This window comes from Sus scrofa, chromosome 7 (assembly GCF_000003025.6).
Source record: "Sus scrofa isolate TJ Tabasco breed Duroc chromosome 7, Sscrofa11.1, whole genome shotgun sequence".
NCBI lineage: Eukaryota > Metazoa > Chordata > Mammalia > Artiodactyla > Suidae > Sus > Sus scrofa.
Window position 1 is genome coordinate 114,688,126 of NC_010449.5, and position 20,459 is coordinate 114,708,584.

At 40.1% G+C, this 20,459-nt stretch overlaps 1 protein-coding gene across 2 annotated transcripts in view; it reads right to left on the minus strand.

The window, feature by feature from the left end:
- BTBD7 (BTB domain containing 7) overlaps positions 1-18,931 on the minus strand; it is an 89,568-nt gene extending 70,637 nt beyond the window's left edge. The window contains exon 1 of one of the 2 annotated variants that reach the window (XM_013989219.2): positions 18,199-18,354. The gene's annotated coding sequence lies outside the window, so the exon portion shown is untranslated. Of the gene's footprint in view, positions 1-18,198; positions 18,355-18,702 lie in introns of those variants that run through there. The other variant, XM_013989220.2, reaches the window with a different exon arrangement.

Sequence of the window (20,459 nt, forward strand, 5' to 3'; positions counted from 1 at the left end):
ACAGCAATGCAGGATCCGAGCCGTGTCTGCGACCTACACCACAGCTCACGGCAACGCCGGATCGTTAACCCACTGAGCAAGGGCAGGGATCGAACCTGCAACCTCATGGTTCTTAGTCGGATTCGTTAACCACTGCGCCACGACGGAACTCCTGATATTCTTAATATTTCTAGTTATAAAATACTTCTTAAATAAAATATGTGCTTTATTAATGCATATTTAGCATGGTCTGAAATGTGTTCTCTTAGTTCTTTAAATGATTTTAGAAAGATAATCTCTAATGAAGTTCCCTGGTGGTCTAGCAGTTAAGGACTCAGTGTTATCACTACTGTGCCTTGGGTTTGATCCCTGGCTCAGGAACTTCTGTATGCTGTGGACTCGTCAAAAAAAGATAATCTCCAAGGAGTTATGAACAACCTAGGAGTTAATTACTAGGAAGAACTAGTGATCATCATTTTTCTAAATAGGATTAAAAAAAAAACACAGTGAAAGAATCATTAAAAGAGATACTGAGCTATTAGAAATAATCTTTAAATATAGTAATTTTCTTATTTATGAAAAATAAATGTACATTTAACCTTAAACCTGAAAGCTATTATGCATTCAGATATGTATCGAAATGTAAAATTAATATCAATATTTAAGTAGGTTATCCAAGAATAGAAATGGCAATACTTAATGTAAATAATCAATAAAAACAAAAAGCTGCCATGAGCTGTGGTATAGGTTGCAGATGCAGCTCAGATCCCGCATTGCTCCGAATGGAGCGCTAGCCCGGGAACCTCCATTTGCAGCATGAGTGGCCCTGAAAGACAGAAAGACAAAAACAAAACGAAAATCAAAAAAATAAAAAGGTTAGAGTAAACCACAGTACACACCTTTCGCTGGCAGACAGACATCAAGTAAATGAATTAGTTTGAATTTAAGGACAATATTTTAGAGGGCTTTTTCCAAATTTGATGATTAGCTACAGGAATCCAAATTATTAATCTCATTATTTTCTCCATATCTTTACATTTCCTTTGCATAAAGAAGAGACTGTCAGGGAGTTCCTACTGTGGCTCAGTGGGTTAAGAACCCAACATTGTCTCTGTGAGGATGTGGGTTGGCTCCCTGGCCTCATTCAGTGGGTTAAGGATCCAGCATTGCTGTGAATGTGGAGTAGGCCTCAGCTGCAACCCCAATTTGACCCCTGGCCTGGGAACTTCTGTATGCTGCAGGGGCAGTCGTTTAAAAAAAAAAAAAAAAAAGAATAAACTGTTTTGTTGAATTTTAAATCCCTAAATATTCAACTTTTACGTTTTTTCTTTTTTATCTTTTAATCCTTTATAATATTGGCCCATTTTTTTCTATGTGATGGTTCTTTTTATTAATTTGTGACACTTTTTATATTAATATTAAAGGAGAATATTCATATTAGGTTTTTAAAACTTATGATGGCTTTTCTCAAAAATGTTTAGTTTTTTTATGTAATCAATCCTGTGAGTCTTTTCCTTTTGTAGTGTTTGGGTTTCATGCTGCTATGAACACTCTTACATCAGAAAACATATTTACATATAAATATGTAAGTAATTAGGACACTATCCAAAAAGTTCCCTTAATTTTTGTTGTAGTCTCCAAATCAGATTATGTAGATAAACGCACTCTTCAGCCATAGCAGAAAGCTGACATCAGTTAAAAGAGTTTACAGCATAGTTATTATTAAATAATTCAGTGTGCTAATTTTAAAAATTTTATTAATTCCTAAATATGAAGGTAACTCAATTATCTGGTGTTGCTTGGAAACAAGATGGATACTATTTCCAGATAACAGGAGGATGCTTTCAGGGAGAAGAAACTTAATTAGTCCAGTCTATTCAAATGTCATTTGCTGAAGACATCTTAGGCATCCAGGGCCAAAACTGCAGGCATCTTTCCCTTATCCTTCTCCTCTATATCAAACTGGTTCACTCATCCCAGTGCAAACCATTAAGACCAAGTCACTATTTATTACCTCTTTCGTGAGTTGTCACAAAATCAATCTTGGTCTCTGCTTCCAGTCTAATTCATCCAGCACACCAACACTGAATTAATCTTCCTAACAGAAGTTCAATCAAGAATATACAATAGGAGTTCCTGTCTTGGCACAGCAGAAACGAATCCAACTAGAAACCATGAGGTTGCGGGTTCAATCCCTGGCCTCGTTCAGTGGGTTAATGATCTAGCGCTGCCAGGAGCTGTGGTGTAGGTCGCAGACGTGGCTCGGACCTGGTGTTGCTGTGGCTGTGGTATAGGCCTGCATAAGACTGCCAGCCTGGGAACCTCCATATGCCACAGGTGTGGCCCTAAAAAGACAAAAGACAACAACAACAACAATAACAAAAAAGTATATACAATAAAGTACAAACTCCTAGCCACAAACTTTACACTTTAAAGTATATCAGTATTTCCCAAAGTGTAGTCTACAGAACATCAGCCTTGCAAACCATAATAAAATGAGTCTTAAAAAAAGAATCCTGGATAGTCTGGGAAATACCACTTACTATAGCCCAGTTTTGTAAAATTATTTATATTATTCATTAAATCAGTATTGAGTACCAACTTAATATTGAGGACCAAACACTGTATGCTAAGTGTTTGAGGTTACAGTTGTAAGAAAAAAAAAACCCTTTTGTTTCTCATGCTGCTTACAATCAAGTGAGAGAAATGGACATTTAAATAAATAATTACAAAAATAAAATTATACACTGGGATACATGCCATGAAAAGCATGGGCTACTATGAGAAAGAATAAGCTGATTTATTGACATTAATAAGCCCATAAGACATAAATAATACAGTACACAGAAGAGAGCTCTTAACACATACATAAAAATAAGTAATACATAAACATAAATAATGCTTGATTTTATTTATGGACAGAGGTGGTAGTGACATAATGCTGGGAATTTAAGGCAGAGTCAACAGTTTAGCCAATTCTACAAACAGCAAGAAGACCAAGGTGGCTGATGTAGAGTAAGAGGGGAGGCTGAAAAGAAAGATAATGTAAGATGAGGCACGACAGGTAGGTGGAAACCAGCTCACACAAATCACTGCAAAAGGCCAAGAGTCCTGCAGCTAAGTAACTTAACTTTGCTTAATTCAGTCTTTTCAAACTTAATCATGAGAACATTTCTAAGAAAAATCAATAACAGGCCATGCACCATACTCCACAGAACACACTTTTAATCATATGATAGTAGGGGAGGTGTGAAGTAAAGGTTTGCACTTGGCTAGTGCCTGTGAGAAAATAGCATGATGTGAAAATAACATAGAGAAAATAATACAATGTGAAAATGGAGCTTTTATTTAAATTTTGAATGAAAAAAGGATTACGCAGAATAAAGTTAGCAGAGCAGGCCTGAAATTATTATCCTTAGAAAGCCTGCTTGACAGGTTGGCCCTGGCTGGTCTTTTGGAACTTGGACTTGTGTTTTTACCATTCCTTAACTGATAAGGATAGCTCACTGTACCTAAACCATTTGTGCAAACAATTATGTTTTATACTAAATATTTGCTTTCCTTCTGGGAGTCTGGAATTTTAATACATCTTAGGTAGTAGATACCTATGTAACTAGCCAGCAGTAAAATCCCTGGGTGCAGAGTCTCTAATGAGCTTCCTTAGCAGACATTTCATTTGTGCTATCACAAGTAGATGCTGGAGGAATTAAGTTCATCCTGCGATATTCCAATGAAAGAGAATTTTTGGAAATTTGCCCGTTTTCCTTTGGACTTTGCCTCATGCACCTTTTTTCTTTCCTGATTTTGCTCTGTATCCTGTGTTGTAATAAATAATATCCATGGGTATGACTACATGCTCAGTCCTGTGAGTCCTCCTAGCAAACCCGGGGATGTAGAACAAAATGGAATACTGTGTCATGTCTTCCTCCACCTCTGTCTTTCAGTTTCTCCAAATGAAACTACATTATTTTGGAATAAACATCTAGTTGGTATTCAGGTATAAAGAAGCTATTCTTTTTTTAATCTTAGAAGACTGTAAAAAGCAGAGTAGTGGCTTTTAAGGGAGGAGAAAAGAGGGTAGTTGTGATGGAAAAGAGGCATAAGTGGGGCTTTGGGCAAGCTTATACTGTTCTATTTCATGACAAAGGCGGTGTCAGCTTTAAAATAATTTGTTAAAAAAATCAGTTAATTCACAACAAAAAATGTTTTGTTGTAGCTGGTACAGATTTGAAAGTTGTCAGCTGAAGCCTTGAAACTAAATCCATTTCCTAAAGAAAAGGATGTAAAAGAATGAACGGAAGGCTCAGTAGTGAGGCACAGGAAATGCTTATGATTTGGGAGTTGGAGAAGAACTGAGTAATGGAAAGCATGGAAAACAATAATCAGGCTGGGTAGTGACCAGAACAGGCTGCATGTAAGAAGTGGCATCTGAATGAGGTTTACTTTTCAAATTGAGAAGTCACCTCTTTCCTCTGTGCTGCCAGAAAGTTTTGTATACACTTGAACTTCAGTACTTATCACTCTAAAGGGCAATTAATTGTTAAGATTTCTACATCTTCAAAGAGACTAAGTTCCTAAAATACGGAAACTGTTCTTTTCCAGTAACTATATGTTTCAAGTGCCTTGAAGAATACCTGGCTCATAATGGGTCCTTAATAAATAAGGCACTGAGAAATGGAGAATGAAATCAGGAAAGGCTGATACAGAAACCATGAAAGGAAAGACTGTAAAGATTTCCATGATCAGTTCTAAATTTTCTTGATTTTTCTTTTTTCCCTACCTTTAGCAACCTTTCAAGTCATCACTGTTTTTACTAAATCCTTTCCACACTACTGCTACCTCCTCATCATTGCTTCAACAACTATCTAAACCCCAACTATGTGCAGGAAACTTAGCCAGGTACTGTCAGGGATACAAAAATGCACTTACTGTTTGGTACAGGACATATTCCAATACATAAACAACACTGCAAGTGGAATGCAGAGAGAAAGAAGAGTAACATGGCATCAAAGTTAGAGCAGGGTGATTAGAAAAGGCTTTCATGGAAAGATGATATCTGCTTTGGTTCTTGAAGGATGTTAGAATTTAAACATGGAGAAATACAGGTGAGGGCATTTCAATAGAGAGAACAGCTTAAGAATTAATAAGGGAAATATACAAAGAAATGAGGCAAGAAAGACAGAAGTTGTCTAGATAAGAAAAAGAGAGAAGCAAAGATTATGCCATATCCAAGTGCATAGAGCTGTTAAAGAGACCAAAATGGAGTAAGCAGAGATGTAAAGGAAAATCAGAAAAATGTGATCTCAGAGAACTGAAAGAGAGGAAACTGAAATAAAAATTTGGAGAGAACAGGAGTTCCCGTCGTGGCGCAGTGGTTAACGAATCCGACTAGGAACCATGAGGTTGCGGGTTCGGTCCCTGCCCTTGCTCAGTGGGTTAATGATCCGGCGTTGCCGTGAGCTGTGGTGTAGGTTGCAGACGCGGCTCGGATCCTGCGTTGCTGTGCCTCTGGCGTAGGCCGGTGGCTACAGCTCCGATTCAACCCCTAGCCTGGGAACCTCCATATGCCCCGGGAGCGGCCCAAGAAATAGCAACAACAACAACAAAAGACAAAAAGACAAAAAGACAAAAGACAAAAAAAAAAAAAAAAAAAAAAAAAAAAAAAAAAATTGGAGAGAACAAATGTTTTACAATTCTTTTATTTTTTTCTCTTCTTTTTGGAATTGCCCACAGTATGCAGAATGCAGAAGTTCTTGCCACAACAGCAGCAATGCTGGATCCTTAACCCACTGAACCACCAGGGAACTCCTAAAACTCTGCTCAAAATACTGCAAAAAGGTATGGAGAAGTGAGGCAATAGTAGAGAGGATGTGAAAGTACGGAAAGGTGTGTGTCTGAAAGAGAGGGAGATGTTGTAACAAATGAATAGGGATGATGTAGTAAGGCATCAGTTTTCAACCAAGTGACTTTGCTTCCCTAGAGACATTTGGCAAAACCTGAAGATACTCTGGGTTGCCACAACTAGGGTTGAAGAAAGTTACTCCTGGCATCCAGTGGGTAAAAGCTAAACATTTTGCAATGCACAGGCCAGTCCCCTACAACAGAGAATTATCTGGCCCAACATATCAATAGTGCCAAAATCGAGAAACTATGTACTACAGCATAAGGAATACAGAGAGAGAATGATTAACCAAAGAAGCAAAGTCTTTGGCAAAGTGAGAACATTCATGGAGGAGGAAGACTTTGTTGGTTCTCTAACCTACCGATTACAGCATGATGCTGGAAGTAGCTTCAAGGCATTACTCATTTGAAAATTGTACTGAAATATAATGACATTCCAAATTCTCCTGTAAACATGAAAAATAATATGCATGCCTTAAATCATTATTTACCTTGTGACTATTCGATATGGATACACCGTTTATCTTTTGGGATACCGTCAAAGTTTAAATGTGGGTACTTCAATTTTTTTTTTTTAAGTTCCATATAGGTACAGTAATCACATCCATTAAAAAGTTACTAAATGATCAGAGTTCACATACTAGTGTAATTTTATTTTATAAAATTTCCTATGGACCTTTTAGAAACCAGTTATCCTATATTTTAACAGTTAATAGGGGAACCATGTGAAAAGGAGGCCTACTTTTCACATGGTCCCCCTATTATCATCCTCCTAAGCATCAGTTTAAGATGCCAAGTAATATTGTTGTAAAAGACTAAAAGTAGCTAACAGTGTTGATAAAAATAGGGCTATAACTATCTCTGGCTAGTAGTGCAATGTATTTCAAAGCCACAGTTAAGTTGATCTATAAATTTCATGTGGTATCATAAGCATGAAAAGACTATTTACTGACGTGTGTATTAATGAAAGCTACTGAGAAGAACTGATCAAATATTCTGCTCTTAAATAAGAATTTTCATTCATTTAAACATTTTATGAGCACCTACTATGTGCTAATAATAGGCACGTGAGAATATAACAATGAATAAGACAGACATAATTTTTGCTTTTAAATCGCTTAGGGACAAGCTGGTAAATACAATTACAATGCAGAGGAAGCAGAGATTAGTGAAGATGAACTATGCAGCCAAAATGTCTAGGTTTGAATCCAGCTCTGCCATTTAGAAGCTTTGTGACTCAGGCAAATTGTTTATCTTCTCCCTGTCCGACGACAATAAAAGTATTTACCTTATGAGGTTGTTGAGAAAGTGACATCTGAGATAAGATCAAAGACTGACAGTAAGTGTGAACTTTTCTCTTCTCTTGGTGAAGGTAATGGGGGGAAGGGCTGGGATGCCAAAATAATACTCTCAACAGCAGAGGGAATTCTAAACATGAAGGTCCAAGGAAAGAACAAAAACCTGGTTCACCAAATAAATAAAAAGCAATTTTATATGAAAAGTGTAGGGGGAAGAGTTTGGCAGTAGAAAGGAATGAGCTCAGAGAAGCAGGAGATGCTAAATAACAAAAAGTCATATGATCCATGAAAGCGAGTTTGAACTTTATTCTAGACAGTTTTTTGTTTAATTAACACACACACATAAACCTTTGTGAACTGACAGGCTTCTTTTCATTGAGGAATTAATAAGCCCACAAGATAGAAAGAATGCACATGTATAGAAGAGAGATCTTGGATCAAATTCTCAAAAGTTGAAATCCAAACATCATTTAAGGCATTTACTTAATCTAGGAAAGTTGATGGAGAAAAAAGGAATACCTGAGCATCTATATTTGGAACACTATATTGTATTTTCACACAGATTACCTTAATTAATCAAAGTAATCAAATTAACAGTATCACCCTAAAGAGGGTGATACTATTCATTTTTACAGATTTGGAAACTTAGGTACAGGAAGGTTACCTTGTCCAAAGTACAAAAGGAACAAATGACTAGACATCAGAAAAGAAGGCAACATCATGGACAAATGTGGCTTTTCATAATCATCCCAATACATGATATCATAATATTTAATGTGTGTGTGTGTACTGTATTCCTCTTTACCTTGTTTTAAAAATAACTACAAATTACTAAGTCAAAGTTTTATTTGACTGAAGTCAAGAAATGAAGTATACTGAGTTGGGAATTTTAACTCCCAATATCCTTCCCTGTTTGTCAGACTTTATTGTTGAAGCATTTGCAGAACTATGACTTTGTAATTAGGGCTATAATGAGATCTCTCTGTCATAAGCTATTAAGCTATTACCAACATTCACTACAAACTCATCTAGCTCTGCCACAAAGCTTTTTTGCTTACCAGAAAATTCTTATGCCTCGTCTCAAGCAAGAAATATTTTGGGAAAGAAAAACTAAGTATTATGAAGCACATTATGGAATTTTTCTCTAAAGAACTCACAAGTTTTAGATAAAAAAGAAATTAGTATGTATAATTTCAAAATATAGGGGGGGAAAGAAGGACACACACCATACCTGAAGTTATTCTGGCATTCAGTCTCCGCCTAAAGAAGAAGGCAACTGCATAGTAACACCTCAAGTCATTGCCGTTCCTCCCAAAATTCCTGCTTTAGTAGGTAAGATTGTTCATAAAATTTAAGGGATTGTAGCCAGAGGAGAGTGTCAAACTTTTTATCTAAGTGAATATTTTTAGAAAACAATTAAGGGCAAGCAAAGAATACTGTGCATGCTTGATCTAAGTGATTTTTCCATTTCACTTTAGTTTTAAATACAATAACATACCTCAAATTTATTATTATTTTTTTCCCTTTCTCTTATTTTTTCCACTGTACAGCATGGGGACCAAGTTACACATACATGTATACATTTTCATACCTCAAATTTATTAAAAATTTACAGAGCACATTCTCATGTTATTATTTCATCCTAACAACACACTTACCAAATATCTATAATGTACCAGACCCTGTGCTATATCCTCTAGGCTTTGACTCAAAGTACAAAGAGTTATGTGGAGGGGTCAGGCTACAAGCAAGCTATGATAACAGCATAATAAGTGCTGCAAGAAAGGTCCAAGTGCTGCAAGAAAGGTCCAAAGTACTAAGAGAGTGAGTTTATGACTACTAGTAAAGGTAACTTTTGAACTGGGTCTTGAAAAATAAAGATGACTATGAAAAGAAGGAGATTTCTCTCTCTCTCTCTTTTTTTTTTTTTTTTTGTCTTTTTAGGGCTGCACCTGTGGCATATGGAAGTTCCTAGGTTAGGGCTGAAGTGGAGCTGAAGCCACCGGCCTATACCACAGCCATAGCAATACCAGATCCAAGCTGTGCCTGCGACCTACACCACACATCACAGTAATGCCGGATCCTTAACCCACTGAGCGAGGCCAGGGATGGAAACTTCATGGCTACTAGTTGGGTTCATTACTGCTAAGCCACAATGGGAATAAGGAGATTTTTGATGGCAAATAACTCCAAGGAATTGGCTTAAACAACAGGAATTTATTCATGAGGAGAAATCCCACAGTAGGGAAAGCCGAAGGCCCAGTACAATGTGTCTAAATCATGTTATCATGGACTTACCAAGGTTCACGATGGGTCCATTCTACCTCTTTCTTGTGCCATCTTCAGGGCATGCTGCCAAAAGACAGCTGCACATGGCAACTGGGGCTACATGTTCTCTTGTTCACATACAATAGGGGAAAAAAATCCACTCCCTCAGAAATAGAACGTCTCCTTTTTTATCTAACTGGGACAAATAATAGTTTACAGGGAAATGCCTTGACCTGACTGGCTTGGAGTAAGTAAAATTTACCCCTGGAATGGGCGATGAGTCATCTCAGAGTCTCCCAAATGGCAGAGAATAAGGAGAACTCAAAGCACTGGGATAAACACATGATAAACAGAAGTACAGGGAATAAGAAACGGCTTAGTAGGGCTGGAGTGATGGGAAATCTAAAGTTGGACGCAGTCTACAAACTTTTGTGAGTTTGGACTTTATTCAACAGACAATGGGAAGTCAACACAAGTTTTTTAAGTAGGGAAGTAACATGCTCCACTTGGATTTTTTAAAAAAGTGTGGTAGCAATATAGAGGAGAGGAAAAGTAGGAGAACAAAAGGGAAAGACTCAACTGGTAGGCTGTTCAATAAGTATCCAGACTAGCAAGGAGATGGTAATTGGGAGGGAAAGAATTGAATAAAGAATACAAGGTGGTAAAGCTGCTATGTAAAACATTGTGTGTACATTTTTTTCCCACTTACAGATGAGGAAAATTAAGCCTCAGACAGGTTAAATGGCTTAAGATTGCAAGACTATAAATAGTGGGAGTTCCCGTCGTGGCGCAGTTGTTAACGAATCCGACTAGGAACTATGAGGTTGCGGGTTCGATCCCTGGCCTTGCTCAGTGGGTTAGGGATCTGGCTCAGTGGGTTAAGGATCTGGCGTTGCCATGAGCTGTGGTGTAGGTTGCAGACGCAGCTTGGATCTCACGTTGCTGTGGCTCTGGCGTAGGCCAGTGGCTACAGCTCCGATTTGACCCCAAGCCTGGGAACCTCCATATGCCGCGGGAGTGGCCCTAGAAAAGGCAAAAAGACCAAAAAAAAAAAAAAAAAAAAAAAAAAAAAGACTATACATAGTAATCAGAATCTGAATAGCAGTTTGCTTCCTACTCCAGTTTTCTATTATATCACAACTGTATCTAAAAACTTCAACAATGCTCAAAAAAGGAGACTTTTGAATCTTAACGATTTAAAAGACGTTCTATGCATTGAATTAAAGTGATTCTTATTTATTCCAACTTTAACTTAATGTCCATTATATGGATTTAATGTCAACTTACAAAACTTAGTATCTCATATATTTTTGAAGTTTCTGTATTGTGATAGTAAAGATGTGAAAAATCAACTTGTAATGTCTAATTTAGACTGCCAAAATTTTAAAAATAATAAAACTGAAACTTGCATCAAAATTTTTTAAGTTTCCTTTTGTTTTTTTCATTTTAAAGTTTGTAATTTAATTTTTTATACAATTTTTAAAAGTTACACAGAACTTACACGTATTACAAAATATTAGCTATATTTTCTATGTTGTATAATACATGCCTATAGCTATCTTACAAATAATCTGTACCTCCCACTTCTCCACTCTTATATGCCCCCCACAACTGGTAACCACTAGTGTGCAGTTTTCTTGCACATGCTACAGAGTTAGTTTATACAGTGACCTCTCTCCTACCCCCCGTGTTTCCTGAACATGGTAATTTCATATCTTGGACCTTGGTCAATTGCGCTATTAAACACCAAAACTTTGGCAGTTAAAAAATAAAAATAAATAAATTGTATCAGGAAGGAAGGAAGGAAATTTTGCCTCCGAATAATTTTTCTGACCATGTACCCATTCACCACTTACCTTGCAAATGCAGCGTTTAGGTAAGGGTTTATTTTTTATTTTTTAAATTTTTTGCCATTTCTTGGGGGTCGCTCCCGCGGCATATGGAGGTTGCCAGGCTAGGGGTCCAATCGGAGCTTTAGCCTACGCCACAGCCACAGCAAGGTGGGATCCGAGCCGTCTGCCACCTACACCACAGCTCATGATAATGCTGGATCCTTAACCCACTAAGCAAGGGCAGGGACTGAACCCGCAACCTCATGGTTCCTAGTTGGATTCGTTAACCACTGCGCCACGACGGGAACTCCTAGGTAAGGCTTTAGACTTGAAACCCCTTACCAATTTATGGTGTTTCTTTTAAATTATGACTCCCTTTGAAATTTCACATTCTGATAACCAGCTTCCATTAGCATCAACTTAAAAAGAAAAATGTCTCACTTTTAAAAAGATACTTGTTTTAGAAAAAGCCATTTGCATGTTTTTATTTTGTTTTGTTCTTCTCAGAATGGAGAAGTTTTATTACCTTTGTACCAAGGTTGGGTTAACAAGGAAGATGGTTTAAAAGAGAATACACACTTTCCATTAAAAACTGTAAATAGTGGAAAAATGGGCAAAAGACCTGAATAGACATTTCTCCAAAGAAGATATACAGATGGCCAGCAAACACATGAAAAAATGCTCAACATCGCTGATTATAAGAGAAATGCAAATCAAAACTACCATGAGATACCACCTCACACCAGTCAGAATGGCCATCATTAATAAATCCACAAATAACAAGTGCTGGAGGGGCTGTGGAGAAAAGGGAACCCTCCTGCACTGTTGGTGGGAATGGAAACTGGTACAGCCACTATGGAGAACAGTTTGGAGATACCTTAGAAATCTATACATAGAACTTCCACATGACCCCGCAATCCCACTCTTGGGCATCTATCCGGACAAAGCTCTACTTAAAAGAGACACGTGCACCCGCATGTTCATTGCAGCACTAGTCACAATAGCCAGGACATGGAAACAACCCAAATGTCCATCAACAGATGATTGGATTCGGAAGATGTGGTATATATACACAATGGAATACTACTCAGCCATAAAAAAGGATGACATAATGCCATTTGCAGCAACATGGATGGAACTAGAGAATCTCATCCTGAGTGAAATGAGCCAGAAAGACAAAGGCAAATACCATATGATATCACTTATAACGGGAATCTAATATCCAGCACAAATGAACATCTCCTCAGAAAAGAAAATCATGGACTTGGAGAAGAGACTTGTGGCTGCCTGATGGGAGGGGGAGGGAGTGGGAGGGATCGGGAGCTTGGGCTTATCAGACACAACTTAGAATAGATTTACAAGGAGATCCTGCTGAATAGCATTGAGAACTATGTCTAGATACTCATGTTGCAACAGAAGAAAGGGTGGGGGAAAAACTGTAATTGCAATGTATACATGTAAGGATAACCTGACCCCCTTGCTGTACAGTGGGAAAATAAAAAAACAAAACAAAACAAAAAAAACTGTAAATAGTAATTCCTGTTGTGGTTCTGTAGTACCAAACCCGACTAGTATCCATGAAGATGAGGGTTCGATCCCTGGCCTCGCTCAGTGGGTTAAGGGTCTGGAGTTGCTATGAGCTGTGGTGTAGGCTGCAGATGAGGCCTGAACCCTACATTGCTGTGGCTGTGGTGTAGGCCAGCAACTGCAGCTCCAATTCGACCCCTAGCTTGGGAATTTCCATATGCTGCAAGCGCAGCCCTAAAAAGCAAAAGAAAAGAATTTTAAAATAAAAATTATAAATATACTTTTTAGCTTATTGGGGTAAATCTTAGGCTTCTACTTCTAAATTCAATTAATAACTTTAATGAGTACCTATGGGCCTGGCACTATGCTTAGATACTGAAAGCAGAACTGTACTATGGTTATTAAGGCACATGTTTGTGGGATTATTTGATTAGTGTCAGTCTTCCCCATTGAAGAACTATAGCACTATTTTTCTTCAGTCAAAGCATGACTGCAAACAAAGATGATGCCTAAAACATCAACTTGACAATAAAATATTAATGTGCCAATGACACAAGAATTTTCTTTCACCAGGTTAGAAACTTAGAACCCATAACTGTACTTTTTTCTCAAAATATCTGTTAAAACACTCAACAAACCAGGAATATAAGGAAACTAGCTCAACATAATAAAGCTTATATATGAAAAATCCACAGCTAACATCATACTCAACGGTGAAAGATTGAAAGCCTTCCCTCTGAAATGTGTATTTTGACATTTCTGTCCAATATAATACTAGAAGTCCTAGCCAGAGCAATTAGGCAAGAAAAAGAAAGTAAAGGTATTCAAATTGGAAATGAAGTAGTACATTTTATCCTTCTTCAAAGGCAACATTATCTTATATGCACAAAACTCTAAAGTTTCTATGTACACACTAAAAAAACCTGTTAGAATAAATGAATTCAGTAAAGTTACAGGACACAAAATGAAAACACAAAAAATGAGTTATGTTCTATACAATAACAATGAACAATATGAAAAAAGAAATTAAAAAAAATCAATCCCATTTACAATAGTACCAAAAAGAATAAAATACTGAGGAGTAAACTTAACCAAAGAGATGAAAGACTTTTACACTGAAAGCTACTAAATGTTACAGGAGAAATTAAACACAAAAAGAAAAACATCTGGGGTCCATGGACTGGAAGACATGTGAACACTATTCCAAACAATCTATACATTCAATGCAACCTGTACCAAAAACAATCCCAATGGCATTTTTTGCAGAAACAGAAAAATCTACCCTAAATTTCATATGGAATCTCGAAGGACCCCAAATAGCTAAAATAACTTTGAAAAAGAACAATGTTGGAAGCTTCACACTTCTGATTTCAAAACTTACCATAAAGCTAGAGTAATCAAAATGGTGTGGTACTGTCATAAAGACAGACTGTTAGTTAGACCATTGTAAAAGAACAGGGAGTTCAGAAATAAACGCTCAAATGTATGATCAAGTGATTTTTGACAAGGATGCCAAACCGTTCAATGAAAAAAAGTCTTTCTACAAATGGTATTGGGAAAACTGGATATCTACATGCAAAGATTTAAATTTAAGAGTTTTTTAGGGGGAAAACTCTTAGAAGAGTTTTAAAGGGGATAGGCTTCGTGGCACTGGATTTGGCAATAATTTCTTGGATATGACATCAAATGTATAATTATTTTGGCAATAATTTCTTGGATATGACACCAAACAAAAGAAAAACTAGATCAGCTCGACTTCATTAAAATTAAAAACTTTTGTGCATCATGGAGCTCCCACTGTGTCACAATGGGATCGGCGGCATCTTAGGAACACTGAGACACGGGTTCGATCCCTGGCCTGGCATAGTGGGTAAAGGATCCAGCATTGCCACAGCTGCAGCTTAGGGTGCAAATGTGGCTCGGATCTGATCCCTGGCCAGGGAACTCCATATGCCATGGGGCGGCCAAAATTTTTTTAAAAATTAAAAATAAAAATAAAAACTCTTGTGCATCAAAGTGCACTAGACAGAATGAAAAGGCAATGAACACATGGCAATGCAAAAATATTTGTAGATCATATATCTGATAAGGGATTGATACTCAGAACATATAAAGAACTCCTACAACTCAACCAAAAAAACCCCCAAACTACTTGATTAAAAAATAGGCAGAGAACTTAAATAGATTATTTCTTCAAAGAAAATACAGAAATGGCTGATAAGCACAATGTAACATCACTAATCATTAGAGAAATGCAAGTAAAAACCACAGTGAGCTATCACTTTATACCTATCATGACAGCTGTTATCAAAATAATAAAAATAACAAGTGCTGGTGAGGATATGGAGAAACTGGAACCCTTGCACAGGCTGGGTAAAATTTTCTGGATATGCATACTCAAAAGAAATGAAAGCACGGACTCAAACAGATATTTGTACACCCATGTTTATGGCAACATTATTCTAAAAGCCAAAAAGTGGAAGCATATCACCTATCAACTGACAGATAAATAAACAAAATGTATATATACATGGAATGGTATTTTATTCACCCTTAAAAATGAAGGAAATTCTGACAAATGGTACAATGTGGATGAACATTACGTTAAGTAAAAAAAGCCAGTCATATAAAGAAAATACTGTACAACTCATATGAAATATCTAGAATAGTCAAATTCATAGAGGCAGAAAGTAGACTGGTGGTTGCTGGTTCCCTTAGGAGTAAAGGGAAGTGGGAAGTTAGTGTTTAGCGGGTACAGAGTTTCAGTTGGGGAAGATGATATAAATAGAATTCTGGAGCTGAATGGTGGTGAAGGATACACAACAGTAGGAATGCACTTAATACCACAGAACTGTACTCTTAAAACTGGTTAAAATGGCAAACTCTGTTATGCATATTTTATTTTAATTAATTAATTAATTAATTAATTTTGTCTTTTTGCCCTTTCTAGGGCCTCTTCCCGCGGCATATGGAGGTTCCTTGGCCAGGGGTCGAATTGGAGCTGCAGCCACTGGCCCACGCCAGAGCCACAGCAACGTGGGATCTGAGCCGCATCTGTGACCTACACCACAGCTCACAGCAACGCTGGATCCTTAACCCACTGAGCAAGGTCAGGGATCGAACCTGCAACCTTATGGTTCCTAGTCAGATTCGTTAACCACTGCGCCACGACCGGAACTCCTGTTCCGCATATTTTAGCACAATAAAAATAATACCTGCTATGTATGCACCTTTCCTACCATATCCCCATCTCTCCATACCCAAGTAACTGCAACAGCTACTACTGGCCTGGTTCATTCCACTCTCTCCTCATTTCTTTTTTTTTTTGCCTTTTCTAGGGCCTCTCCCGTGGCATATGGAGGTTCCCAGGCTAGGGGTCTAATCTGAGCTGTAGCTATCAGCCTACGCCAGAGCCACCGCAACGCTGAATTCGAGCTGCTTCTGCAACTGCGACCTATACCACAGCTCACGGCAACGCAGGATCCTTAATCCACTGAGCAAGGCCAGAGATCGAACCCGAAACCTAATGGTTCCTAGTCGGATTCATTCACCACTGAGCCATGACAGGAACTCCTCTCTCCTCATTTCTAACTCAACCAGTAGATCACTGACAGGTGCGTCTTGCTGTTTTATCATTAATGTTTGGCCTCCAAACTTTCAAAGACTCTGCATATCTTGCACAAGAGGATAAAATCCAAATCTCCTCAGTCCAGTACTCAAACCCTTCTACAGACAGATATCCTTTCAACTGCCTAATGTCTTCCCAAGTTAATTCAGTTGTCAGCTCATCCTGGTTTCCCTCTCTAGTCCCCTCCTCCAAAGCTTATCTCCACAATATACTCTTGCTTTTCACCTCACAGTCAACTGCTTCAATCTCTCTGTAAATCTAAACCCTCACAGCAGCTAGCTCAAGTCCCAAGTGTTCCAGGAAGTTATTTAGACTCCTGAGGCCTCGCTCATGTCTAACCAGAACACCTACAGCATTCTTTGTATTGATAGAACTTAATTTATTGTTCTTTAGACTCATAGGGGGTAAATCTTAGCTTTCCTGAGGGCAAAGTCTATATACCACACTTGCTTATTTTCTGCTGTAGCACCTACTACTGCAATATACAAAGCAGATTTTCAATAATCACCTGTGTAAATGAACACTAGGTACAGCTTTTGGTGTATGAGTTTCAATGACTAGAATATGAAATCAGAATCATTTGACACGACTGTATTTTTGAAGGTTATCCTGTGACACAACACTGAAAAGTGCCGTGACTCAAGTAGCTGTGTGGAAATCAGGTGCTACAACCTGGCCAACACAACACAGGTGTTTTAAATCCTAAAATTAGAGTCTGATACCAAGAACCTGTTTAAATGCTGCTGCTGAGGCACCAAATAGAGCAGTTAGGTTTTGTGGGACAGAATAATGACCTATGCTTTTACTGAATGCATGCAAAAATGAGCAATGCTATGTACCTGGACAGAAATACAGTCACAGACCTATGAAAACTCTAAAAGAAATGTAAGTTTTTGTTAAATTCAGGTCAGTTACTGAATTTAATCTTCATCAGTTACTTGTGGTAATTTACAGTAACTGTCAAGGGTCAGAAAGAGGCGTTCTCCCTCATTTCTCCTTTCAACTTTACTGCACAAAGACCCAGGGGTGAGGATGCGTACTGGTGGTGAAGAGTGCAATCAGTGGAGTGGAGTGAAAAGAGCTTTCTAAATGGGGCGGAGAGAGGCCTAGATCCTAGTTTTGGTCCAATCCCTGGCCAGCTGTCCGACTCAGAGCAAGTAGTAGCTCATCTCCCTGGGCCTAGTTTCCCGGCTCTAAAACAAGTCACACCAGATCGCTAAAGATTTTTCTGACTCCAAAATTCCAGGACAAGATTAATTACAGCTGCCTTTAACATGTACGCTTCTTGGCAATTTCAAATCTTCTACATTTCCGGAAGAAAGTAATTGATTTCAGCAATCTAAAAGAAATGATGCTATTCAGAGACCAAACACTCTGTTAGCTGAACAAAGTAATGCTGTACAAATGCCTATTTCCTCATTACAGAAAGATGTGTTAGCAGAGGAAACTGTTCTCTGGTAAAGAAAACCAAGATTGCTTCTGCAAATTAGGCCTAATCCCGAGCACTGATTATCTGTGCCGGCATGTGAAGAGGTGCTATTGTAGTTCAAAGCAGAAGCAACACTCCTCAGAGCTTCTCCTCCAAAGGGTGAGAAAGTTCTCATCCTCGGGGTAAGGCTAGTAAACAGCTGTGCAAATGATGAGACACGGAAAAATGCACGCTTTTAGCCTTTCAAGTACTCCAAACACAGACTCCTTTATCAAACACTCGGTATTGTCTCCCAACCTGTCAAAGCGCAATTCCGTGCCCGAAACAGTAACTTACCCGGACAATGTAACTTCTCCCCCTGGGAGCAAACATCCACAGGCCCGCTGCCCCGACTCCTAATTCCGTCCGGCCGCTCTCACGCCCACCCCGGGGCGATCGCAGCCCGGTAAAAGCGCGCCCGAGTCTCGGGAGGGGTTTCCCGGCGTCCTGGGAGCGGCGGGTCCCGCCCCTTGGAGCCGCGAGCCGGGAGCCGGCCCGGCCGCCGCCTCGGCCACCTCGGGCCGCTCTCCCCGCCCCAAACGCCACACCTCGCGCCTCTGCCTCCCGGACGGCGGCACACAGCCCAGCCCGCCCCTCAGAGCGCACCGGGACCGGTCAGCCGGCCCCCGCCGCCGCCGCCGCCTCAGCCGGACCACTGTTCCGTCCACGCCCGCCGCCCCGCGCCTCCCGCGGCGGCCCGGCCCCAGCCCTGCACCCCGGCCGCCTTCCTCGCCGGGACGCCCAGCGCCGCTCTGGGCACAGCCTCCGCTCACAGCCTCAGAGACACCGAGGGACACTCACCCCACAGGCTCCTCCCGCCGCTGCTGCTGCCGCCGCTGGGACCGCGGCCGTCGCCCCCGCCGCCGCCGCCACCAGCACCGCCGTCCGCACCGGCGCCAGCGCCTCCGGCCATCCTCCTCCAGCCGCCGCCGCCGCCGCCGCTCCCGTCTCGGCTCTTGTCAATGGCTCAGGCTCCAGGGCTTCTCCAGGTTCCCCTCGCCGCCATTTTGACGCCTAGAGCGAGCAGGAGGGGCTCGGCTCGGCGCGGGCCTGGGGCGCCTGCGCGGCGTTGCGGAGCCGGCCCGAGCCCCGCCCATCCCGGCCGACGCCGCGCCCGGGGTCACGTGGGTCGGCGGCGGGGGCCGGGGGGCGCGCGCGCTGGGGCTGGCAGGAGAGGCGCGTTCGCGAGAATTCGGGAGCGGTCGGGGCCGGGTGCGCGCGCATTATTCCCGCTCTGAGTTTGAAGCAGGTTGTAGCGTCCTGCTTATTCCAGGGAGTTGTGGCAAATAATTAAATATGTCAGAATGGAATTATTATTACTAGGTTGCCCGACGACCAGTTCTACCAATTCATGTTTATATTCCGCGGCCAGCATCCCGATCTATCGCTCACGAGGCATCTTTCTAAAAACGAAGACTGCACTTCCGCTGAAACAGTCTTGGGGTTTCGGTGGCTTCTTAGCAGTGTGTCTTAAGCCCTGTCTCTGTAGTACTTTCACAAACGCCACCGAAAAAGACAATAAGAAGTTTTCCTCGGAAAGATACCCCCATAAACGAGGGATAAGAATGGATGGAAACACACAGTCGCCACACAGGAAAGTGAAATCGCTCTCCCTAGATGGAGTCTGGGAGTTAGCAATAATTTCAGTGATGCACTAACAAAAACACATATTTGTGGAGCACCTTACAGTTTGCAAAACACCGTTAAATACATGGCTCCCTTTGAACACCAAAACGACTTTTTGAGGTAGTCGGGACAGGTATTATTATCGGCATTTTACAGCTAAGGAAATAGGCTTAAAAATACTAAGTCGTTTGCCCCGGGGCTTACATGCAGCATTAGTAAGTAGGCGAGCCGAGACTGGAACCCAGACATTCTGACCCTGGTCACCGGGTACCTTACCCCTGCAGTTCTCCGACAGGCCTTGGCAATACCTCATGTATTTGTCCTCTGGGAATTTATTTAAAACCCTCTTTAAAGGATTTGCACTTTCCATTTCTACCCATTCTTTGAGAAACAAGTTTTCTAAGTCATTCCGAGACTTTTTATTGCTCTCAAACTACCTCTGAGCTTAAAAGAATAACAGCAATTTCTAATTTGCGGATGTTTTAAATTTCTTCATCTTTCATTATTATTTTAATTTTATTTGTTATTTTTATTTTTTGGCTGTACCTGTGGCATGCAGAAGTTCCCAGGGGAGGGATGGAACCTTGCTACCGCACTAACCAGGGCCACAACAGTGATGATGCTGAATCCTTAACCTGCTGAGCCTCTAGGGAACTCTGGTCCTTTATTACTTCATACATTTCCCATTTAATTGGAAGATTTAAGTTTATTTATTTCTGTCTCTTTTTTTTACATCCTTCAATGGGAGGATTTTTTTTTTTTTTTTTCTGCACCCAAAGCATGTGGCAGTTCCTTGCCCCGGGATTGAACCCGTGACACAGCAGCATCAAGGCTGGATCCTTAACTCTCTGTGCCACAAGGGACCTCCTCAATAGGAGGACTTTATCTCTGAATATATTGTTGCTTTTCTCTGGACTTTCTTCAGATTTGAC